Source organism: Salvelinus sp. IW2-2015, unplaced genomic scaffold (genome assembly GCF_002910315.2).
Source record: "Salvelinus sp. IW2-2015 unplaced genomic scaffold, ASM291031v2 Un_scaffold5213, whole genome shotgun sequence".
In the NCBI taxonomy this organism is placed as follows: domain Eukaryota; kingdom Metazoa; phylum Chordata; class Actinopteri; order Salmoniformes; family Salmonidae; genus Salvelinus; species Salvelinus sp. IW2-2015.
In genome coordinates, this window is record NW_019946479.1 from 1,190 (window position 1) to 12,056 (window position 10,867).

Genomic DNA, 10,867 nt, shown 5'->3' on the forward strand with positions numbered 1-10,867 from the left:
GCTGATGACTAGGTTACATACAGGAGAGGGGAGACAGACTGTGAGCTAGGTTTACATACATGAGAGGGGAAGACAGCTGGACTTAGGTTACATACAAGGAGGGGTAGACGGCCTGTGACTAGGTTACATACAGAGAGGGGAACAACTGTGACTAGGTTACATATCAGAGAGGGGAGACCAGGCTGTTGACTAGGTTACATACATGAGAGGGAAGACAGGCTTGACTAGGTTTTACATAACAGAGAGGGAACAGACTTGACTGGTAACATATCAGAGAAAGGGAGACAGACTGTGACAGGTTCATACAGAGAGGGGAGACAGGCTGTGAACTAGGTTACATACAGAGAGTGGTGAGACAGGCTGTGACTAGGTTACATACAGAGAAAGGAGAACATGAACTTGTGACTAGGTTACATACAGAGAGGGGAGCAGCTGGTGACTGGTTAACATACAGAGAGGGAACAGGCCCTGTGACTAGGTTTACATACAGAGCAGGGGAGTACAGGCTGTGACTGAGGTTAACATACAGAGAGGGGAACATGGCTGTGAACTAAGGTTACATAGACAGAGAGGGGAGGACAGGCTGTGACTAGGGTTTACATACAGAGAGGGGAGACAGGTCTGTGACTATGGTGGACAGTACAGAGAGGGGAGACAGGCTGTGCACTTAAGGTTACATGATCAGAGAGGGAACAGGCTGTGACTAGGTTACATACAGAGAGGGGAGATCAGAACTGTGACTAGGTTACATACAGAAGAGGGGAGATCAGGCTGTGATAAAGGTTACATAACAGAAGAGGGGAGACAGGCCTGTGACTGGTTACAGTTACAGAAGAGGGGAGACAGGGCTGTGATCTAGGTTACATAAGCAGAGTAGGGGAAGACAGCTTGGTGACTAGGTTATCATACAGAGAGGGGAGACAGACTGTGACTAGGTTTACATACAGAAGAGGGGAGATTCAAGGTGTGATAGGTTACATACATGAGAGGGGAGACAGGCTGTGACTAGGTTACATACGAGAAGAGGGGAGACAGACCTGTGACTAGGTTTACATATCAGAGAGGGGAGACAGGCCTGTGACTAGGTTACAGTACAGAATTGAGGGAGACAGCTGTTGACTAGTTACAATACAGAGAGGGGAGACTAGGCTGTGGACTAGGTTACATGACCAGAGAGGGAGACAGGCTGTGGGAACTAGTTACATACCAGAGAGGGAGATCAGCTGTGACTAGGTTACATTACAGAGAGGGGAGAACAGGCGTGGACTAGGTTACATTACAAGAAAGGGAGACAGACTGTGACTAGGTACATATACAGAGAGGGGATGACAGGCTGTTGACTGGTTACATACAGGAGAGGGGAAGACAGGCCTGGTGACTAGGGTTACTATAGCAGAGAGGGGAGACAGGCTGTGAACTATGGTTACATACAGGAGAGGTGGAGACCAGGCTGTGACTAGGTTACATGACAGAGAGGGGAGACAGACTGTGAACTAGGTTACATACAGAGAGGGGAGACAGGCTGTGACTAGGTACATACAGAGGAGGGGAAGACAGGCTGTGACTAGGTTACATACAGAGAGGGGAGCAGCATGTGACTAGGTATCATACAGAGAGGGAAGACAAGCTGTGACTAGGTATCATACAGAGAGGGGAGACAGGCTGTGACTAGTTTACATACAGAGAGGAGAAGACAACTGTGACTACACGGTACATACAGAGAGGGGAGACAGGCTGTGACTAGGTTACATACAGGAGAGGGGAGAACAGCTGTGAACAGGTTATCGCATACAGAGAGGGGAAGACAGGGCTATGACTAGGTTTTACATACAGAGAAGGGAGACAGACTCGTGACTAGGTTTACATCTCAGAGAGGGAGACAGCTGTGAACCTTAGGTTACATACCAGAGAGGGAGACAGGCTGTGGCCCACTAGGTTAATACAGAGAGGGAGACAGGCTGTGACCTAGGTTACATACAGAGAGGGGAGACAAGGCTGGTGACTAGGTTACATACAGAGAGGGGAAGACAGCTGTGACTAGGTTAAATACAGAGAGGGGAGACAGGCTGTGACGGTCTACGGTCATTACATACAGAGAGGGGGAGACAGGCCTGTGACTAGGTTTACATACAGAGAGGGGAGACAGGCTGTGACTAGGTTACATACAGAGAGGGGAGACAGGCTGTGACTAGGTTACATACAAGAGAGGAGACTAGACTGTGACTAGTTCATACAGAGAGGGAGACAGGCTGTGACTAGGTTACATACAAGAGAGGGGAGACAGGCCTGTGACTAGGTTACATACAGAGAGGGGAGACAGGCTGTGACTAGGTTACATACAGAGAGGGGAGACAGGCTGTGACTAGGTTACATACAGAGAGGGAACAGCGCTGTGACTAGGTTACATACAGAGAGGGGAGACAGGCTTGTGACTAGGTTACATACAGAGAGGGGAGAACAGGCTGTGACTAGGTTACATACAGAGAGGGGAGACTAGGCTGTGACTAGGTTACATACAGAGAGGGGAGACAGGCTGTGACTAGGTTACATACAGAGAGGGGAGACAGGCTGTGACTAGGTTAACATACAGAAGAGGGGAGACCATGGCCTGTGACTAGTTTACATACAGAGAGGGGAGACAGGCTGTGACTAGGTTAACATAACAAGAAGGGGAGACAGGCTGTGACTAGGTTACATACAGAGAGGGGAACAAAGGCTGTGACTGGTTAGCATACAGAGAGGGGAGACAGGCTGTGACTAGGTTACATACAGAGAGGGAGACAGGCTGTGACTAGGTACATACAGAGAGGGGAGACAGCTGTGACTAGGTTACATACAGAGAGGGGAGACAGACTGTGACTAGGTTAACATACAGAGAGGGGAAGACAGGCTGTGACTAGGTTTACATACAAGAAGGTGGAGACAGGCTGTGACTAGGTTACAATACAGAGAGGGAGACAAACTGTGACTAGGTTATCATACAGAGAGGGGAGACAGGCTGTGACTAGGTTACATACAGAGAGGGGAGACAGGCTGTGATAGGTTACATACAGAGAGGGGAGACAGGCTGTGACTAGGTTACATACAGAGAGGGGAGACAGGCTGTGACTAGGTTACATTACAGAGAGGGGAGACAGGCTGTGACTAGGTTACATACAAGAGAGGGGAGACAGGCTGTGACTAGGTTACATACAGAGAGGGAGACAGCTGTGGACTAAGGTTACATATGCAGAGAGGGAAGACAGCTGTGACTAGGTTAACTACAGAGGTGGAGACAGGCTGTTGACTAGGTTACATAGACAGGCTGGGAAGGTACTAAGGGGGAGACAGGCTGTGACTAGGTTACCATTACAAGAGTAGGGGAGACAGCCAGCTGTGACTAGGTTACATACACGAGAGGGGAGACGAGCTGGTGACTAGGTACACTACAGAGAGGGGAAGACAGGCTGTGACTAGAGTTACATACAGAGAGGGAGAGACAGGCTGTGACATAGGTTACAACAGAGAGGGAGACAGGCATGTGAACTAGGTTAACTACAGAGAGGGAGAACAGGCGTCTGTGACTAGGTTACATACAGAGAAGGGGAGACAGACTGGTGACTAGGTTTACAGTTACACAGAGAGGGGAGACAGGCTGTGACGTATACATACAGAGAGGGGAGACAGGCTGTGACTGAGGTTACAGTACAGAGAGGGGAGCACAGGCTGTGACTTAGGTTAGCATAACAGAGAGGGAGAACGCTGTGACTAGGTACACTACGAGAGGCGTACTGAGCCTGTACTGGTCACAGTAAAGAGAAGGGAGACAGACCTGTGACTAGTTACATACAGAGAGGGGAACATGATGTGACTAGGTTTAACATACGAGAGAAGGGAACCAGACTGTGACTAGGTTACATACAGAGAGGGGAGACAGGCTGTGATCAGGTTACATAACAGAGGGGAGACAGGCCGTGACTAGGTTTACCATACAGAGAAGGGAGAGCAACTGTTGCTAGGTTAATACAGAAGAGGGGAGAAAGGCTGTGACTAGGTTACATACAGAGAGGGGAGACAGGCTGTGGACTAAGGTTACATACAGATGAGGGGAGACAGGCTGTGACTAAGGGTTAACATACAGAGAGGTGGAGGACAGGCGTGACTAGGTTACATACAGAAGGTGGAGACAGGCTGTGACTAGGTTACATACAGAGAGGGGAGAATCAGGCTTGACTAGGTTAACATACAGAGAGGGGGGAGACAGGCTGTGACTAGGTTACATTACAGAGAGGGGGAGACAGGCCTGTGACTAGGTTACAACAGAGGGGGAGACAAGAACTGGTACTAGTTGTTAACATACAGGAGGGAGACAGGCTTTGACTGGTTACAGAATACAGAGAGGGGAGACAGGCTGTGACGGGTTACAGAGCCGGGGGGGGTTTTTGATTGATGTGTGTATAATCTATGCTTATTCTTATGTTATCTATATTATTGTATGTTATGTGATGTATCTTATTTCTGTGTGTATATATTTATTCTATTATCTAGATGTATTGGTTAATACTATGACTGTGACTTAATGTTTACTATTACTATGTATGTAGTGTGTAACAGGCTGTTATTCTTTTGTTTTATCTTATTTATCTGTATGATGTTGAGAACAGGCTGTGACTAGGTTTACATACAGTATGAGTGGATGTATCTATGATCTGTGACTAAGGTATCTTATACAGATGTATGGTTGTGAGTACATTTGGTCTGTACTTAGTTATCTATTCTATGTATTTTGAGGTGATTGATCTATTGTTTTCTTGTGATCTAGTGTTATCTATTACGTATTATGTGGATGTATCATTTTCTTGTATTTAGGTTACATATCATTGAGAGGGGAGAGACAGGGCTGTAACTAGGTTACATACATGAGAGGGAGACAGAGATCCTGACTGGTACTTATACAGAGAGGGGAAACAGGCTGTGACTAGGTTACATATACAGGAAGAGGAGACAGACTGTGACTAGGTACATAACAGAGAGGGGAGACAGGCTGTGACTAAGGTTACATACAGAGAGGGGGAGACAGCTGTGACTAGGTTTACATACAAGAGAAGGGAGACAGACTGTGCAAGGTTTACATACAGAGAGGGAGAAGGCTGACTAGGGCATACGAGGTGGCGGCTGTGACTAGGGTACATACAGAGAGGGGAGACAGGCTGTGACTCAGTTACATACAGAGAGGGGGAGACAGGCTGTGACTAGGTTACATATCAGAGAGGGAGGACAGGCTGTACTAGGTTACATACAAGAGAGGGAGACAGGCTGTGACTAAGGTTTACATACAGAGAGGGGAGACAGCTGTGACTAGGTTACATAACAGAGAGGGGGACAGGCTGTGACTAGTTGACATACAGAGAGGGAGACGAGGCTGGGTAACATCAGGTTTACAATACAGAGAGGGGAGACAGGCTCTGTACTTAGGTTACATACAGAGAGGGGGAGGACAGGCTGTGACTAGGTTTACATACAGAGAGGGGAGACAGGCTGTGACTAGGTTTACATACAGAAGAACAGGCGTGAGGTTACAACAGAGAGGGCAGCTGTGACTAGGTTACATACAGAGAGGGGAGACGGCTGTGGACTAGGTTACATACAGAGAGGGAGACAGGCAGTTGACTAGGTTACATACAAGAGGGGGAGACTGCATAGGTTACAAGAGGAACGCTGTGACTAGGTGTACATACAGAGAGGGGAGACAGGCTGTGACTAGGTTACATACAGAAGAGGGGACAGGCTGTGAACTACGGTACTCAAGAGGGACATGTGACAGACAGAGGGAGACAGGCTGTGACTAGGTTACATACAGAGAGGGGAGACAGACTGTGCACTAGGGTTACATACAGAGAGGGGAGGGACAGGCTGTACTAGGGTTACATGACAGAGAGGGAGAGGCAGGCTGTGACATAAGTTACATACACGAGAGGGAGACAAGACTTGACCTAGGTTACCATACAGAGAGGGTAGACAGACTTGTGACTAGGTTACATACACGAGAGGGGAGACAGGCTTGTGACTAGGTTTGACAAACAGAGAGGGAAAGTGAGAACTTAAGGTACCAGGAGGGTGTGACTAGGTTACATACAGAAGAGGGAGACAGCTGTGAACTAGGTTACATACAGAGAGTGGGGAGACAGACGTGCGTGAGCTAGGTTGACATACAAGAGAGGGGCAGACGGCTTGGACTAGGTTAGGCATACAGAGAGGGGAGACAGGCTGTGACCTAGGTTACATACAGAAGGGAGACAGGGCTAATGTACATGGGACAGTGCTAGGATTTAACATACTATGAGAGGGAGACAGACTGTGCACTAGGTTACATTACAGTCTGCAGGGTCGTGTATGCCTGCCTACATGTCACGGTGATAGGCTCCACCTGCCAGGTCTGGCTAATCCTGCTGTAAACATCACGTGAATAGTAGGCTCCCCTGCAGTCTGTTTCTCTGCTCTAGCAGTCACGTGCATAGGCTCCCCTGCAGTCGTGTATCCTGCTCTACAGTCACGTGTATAGGCTCCCCTGCAGTCTGATCCTGTGTACAGTTCACGTGATAGGCTCCCTGCAGGTCTGTATCCATCCCTTGATTCTCCCTTAGAAGTGCTGAGATGGAAAAATGGGTCATGCTGTTAGTGAGAGGGAGTTGGTACTCTGAGCACGTACAGTAACGCCTGGAATGGATTTTTCTTTTCTCCCCCTCTTTTCAGCTGTGAATCTTGATTCTGAAAGAAACAGCCTGATGGGAAATTAAATCACTGACCTGCTCGTGAAGGGAGAGAGATGGAAGAGAGATGGAGGGAGAGACACAATAAGAGAGAGAGAAAAAGGGACGGAGAGATGGAGGAGAGACATAGAGAAGAGAGAAGAGAAGAGAGCGAGGAAGGATGGAAGGGAGAGAACATAGAAGAGAGAGACAGAGAGGACAGAGAGATGGAGGGAGAGAACAGGAGATGAACAGAGAGGGAGGAGAGATGAGGGAGAAGACAAAGGAGAAAGCGGGAGGGACGGAGAGATGGAGGGAGAGGCAGAGAGGGATGGAGAGATGGAGGAGAGATGGAGGAAGAGACAAGAGGACGGGGGGGGGGTATGGAGAGAGGGGAGGAGAGATGGAGGAGAGACAAAGAGAACAGGGGTGACGGAGAGATGGAGGAGAGGCAGAGAGGGATGGAGAGATGGAGGAGAGATGGAGGGAGAGACAGAGAGAACAGAGAGGGAGGGAGAGAGAAATAGAGTAGCCATTCTTAGTGCTGTTAACAACCTACACAGCCTCTCAACGTGTTTCATATTCCCCCAGCCAGCCTGTCTGCCTGCCCTCTCCATGACAACACACCAGAGTAGTCTCTCTCTGCAGAGTAACCTGTCTGTCTCTCCTGACAACACACCACAGTAGTCTCTCTCTGCAGAGTAACCTGTCTGTCTCTCCTGACAACACACCACAGTAGTCTCTCTCTGCAGAGTAATATGTCTGTCTCCCCTGGCATCAAACCCAGTACCCTCCCCCTCTGTCCCCTCCCTCTCTCTCTCTCTCCACCCTCCCTCTCTCTGCAGAGTAACCGGTCTGTCTCCCCTGGCATCAAATCCAGTACCCTCCCCCTCTGTCCCCTCCCTCTCTCTCTCTCTCCACCCTCCCTCTCTCTGCAGAGTAACCTGTCTGTCTCCCATGGCACCATACCCTCCCTCTCTCTCTAGCGCAAACCCGTCTCTCCTGGCACCGTACCTACTAAGTGCTACCCACCGGCAGGCTGGCATTGCCAACAGAACATAGTAGCTGTAACTGTCAGCATGGCATTAGGAGAAGGGAAGGATGAATAACAGGCGCTAATAGCCTCGTGGCCTGGTGAATGTTATCGGGTTGGTTTCTGGTAGCTACAGTCAGCAAAACTGAGGTGTGTGTTCAGGTGAGAGTTCCTTGCTGGTATTTATGACAAGTCAGCCGTCCATTAATGTGTTATTACCCCCACAGTGAACACACAGGGGTTGTTAATGGATGATGAGGGCTCATATCTGTCAGGATTACCCCCCCCCCCACATAATAAGAACTCATAGGAGACCACAAAAGAACTGTGAAAAACACCTCAATCACATTTCACTCAGGCACAATGTTCCCCTTATTGTTTTGCTATTCTTACTGCTTCTCTTCTCAGGAGAACAACGATGTATTGAAGTCGGTCCCTTTAGTTCACTTGCCCTTCATGGGAACATTAAAGACTAGAGGATATTGACGTCTACTCGCTGGAGCAACAGTGCCACAGTGCCCCCTGTTGGAAAGGAGAGGAATGTCACACAAATACACAAGACACTCAGACAAACCAGTCCTCTGGTCTGTGTGGTGGCWTTGCAGGATTTCTTTGTTTAAATTGAAAACAGATTTAATTTCTCAAGAAATATCTACGAACAAATTCAAATCAAATTTTATTGGTCACATGCGCCGAATACAACAGTTGTAGACTTTATAGTGAAATGCTTAATTACGAGTCCCAACAGTGCAGAGTTAATAAGTAAGACAAATATTTGCTAAATAAAAAAACGAAATAGTAACAGAATTAAAACAATAACAAGGGCTATATACAAGGAGTACCAGTACCGAGTCAATGTGGATCTGAGGGCCCATGAGCCTCCTGGGGGGGAAGAGGCGTTGTCATGCCCTCTTCACGACTGTGTTGGTGTGTTTGGACCATGATAGGTCCTTAGTGATGTGGACACAGAGGTTTTATTTTTTTATTTAACCTTTATTTAACCAGGAAGGGCTCATTGAGATTTAAAATCTCTTTTTCAAGAGCGTCCTGGCCAAGATAGGCAGCACCAAGTCATTACAAAAATTACAGACAGACAACATGAACAACTACAAGTAATCTAGTAAAAACCATAGAATCCACAAGAGTATAACAAAATCAAAAACAGCAAATTAAAAACATTGACAGGTCAGGGAATCAGCCTAAAAAAAAACAGAGGTACTTGAAGCTCTCGACCCGCTCCTCTACAGCCCCATCGATGAGAATGGGGGCGTGTTCGGCCCTCCGTTTCCTGTAATCCASGATCAGCTCCTTTGTCTTGCTCACGTTGAGGAAGAGGTTGTTGTCCTGGTACCACACTACCAGGTCTCTGAKCTCCTCCTTATAGGCTGTCTCATCGTTGTCGGTGATCAGGCCTACCACTGTGGTGTCGTCAGCAAACTTAATGATGGTGTTGGAGCGTGGCCATGCAGTTGTGGGTGAACAGGGAGTACAGGAGGGGGCTGAGCACGCACCCCTGAGGGGCCCCCGTGTTGAGGATCAGCGTGGCGYATGTGTTGCTGCCTACCCTTACCACCTGGGTCGGCCCATCAGGAAGTCCAGGATCTGGTTGCAGAGGGAGGTGTTAGTCCCAGGGTCCTTAGCTTAGTGATGAGCTTTGAGGWCACMATGGTGTTSAACGCTGAGCTGTAGTCAATYAACAGCATTCTCACATWGGTGTTCCTTTTGTCCAGYTGMGAAAGGGCAGTGTGGAGTGCAATAGAGARTGCATCATCTGTAGATCTGTTGGGGCGGTATGCAAATTCGAGTGGGTCTAGGGTGTCTGGGATAATGGTGTTGATGTGAGCCATGACCAGCCTTTCAAAGCACTTCATGGCTACAGACGTGAGGGCTACGGGTTGGTAGTAATTTAGGCAGGTTACCTTAGTGTTCTTGGGCACAGGGACTATGGTGTTGAAGGCYTTATCCTGCTGTAACCCCATATAACATGCAGTTGAAGGCGTTATCCTGCAGTAACCCCTTATAGCAGGCAGTTGAAGGCGTTATCCTGCAGTAACCCCATATAGCAGGCAGTTGAAGGCGTTATCCTGCTGTAACCCCATATAGCAGGCAGTTGAAGGCGTTATCCTGCTGTAACCTCATATAGCAGGTAGTTGAAGGCGTTATCCTGCAGTAACCCCATATAGCAGGAGCGCAGTTGAAGGCATTATCCTGCAGTAACCCCATATAGCAGGCAGTTGAAGGCATTATCCTGCAGTAACCCCATATAGCAGGTAGTTGAAGACGTTATGCTGCAGTAACCCATATAGCAGGCAGTTGAGGCGTTATCCTGCAGTAACCCCATATAGCAGGCAGTTGAAGGCGTTATCCTGCAGTAACCCCATAAAGCAGGTAGTTGAAGGCGTTATCCTGCAGTAACCCCATAAAGCAGGTAGATGAAGGCGTTATCCTGCAGTAACCCCATATAGCAGGCAGTTGAAGGCGTTATCCTGCAGTAACCCCATATAGCAGGCAGTTGAAGGCGTTATCCTGCAGTAACCCCATATAGCAGGCAGTTGAAGGCTTTATCTGCAGTAACCCCATAAAGCAGGTAGTTGAAGGCGTTATCCTGCAGTAACCCAATAAAGCAGTAGATGAAGGCGTTATCCTGCAGTAACCCCATATAGCAGGTAGATGAAGGCTTATCCTGCTGTAACCCCATATAGCAGGCAGTTGAAGGCGTTATCCTGCAGTAACCCCATATAGCAGGTAGTTGAAGGCGTTATCCGGCAGTAACCTCAATAGCAGGTAGTTGAAGGCATTATCATGCAGTAACCTCATGTAGAAGTCAGTTGAAGGCATTATCCTGCAGTACCCTCAAATAGCAGGCAGTTGAATGAGCTATCCTGCAGTAACCCCATATAGCAGGCAGTTGAAGGCATTATCCTGCAGTAACCCATATAGCAGGCAGTTGAAGGCATTATCCTGCAGTAACCCCGTATAGCGGGCAGTTGAAGCATTATCCTGCAGTAACCCCATATAGCAGGCAGTAACCCCGTATAGCAGGTAGTCGAAGGCATTATCCTGCAGTAACCCCATATAGCAGGCAGTTGAAGGCATTATACTGCAT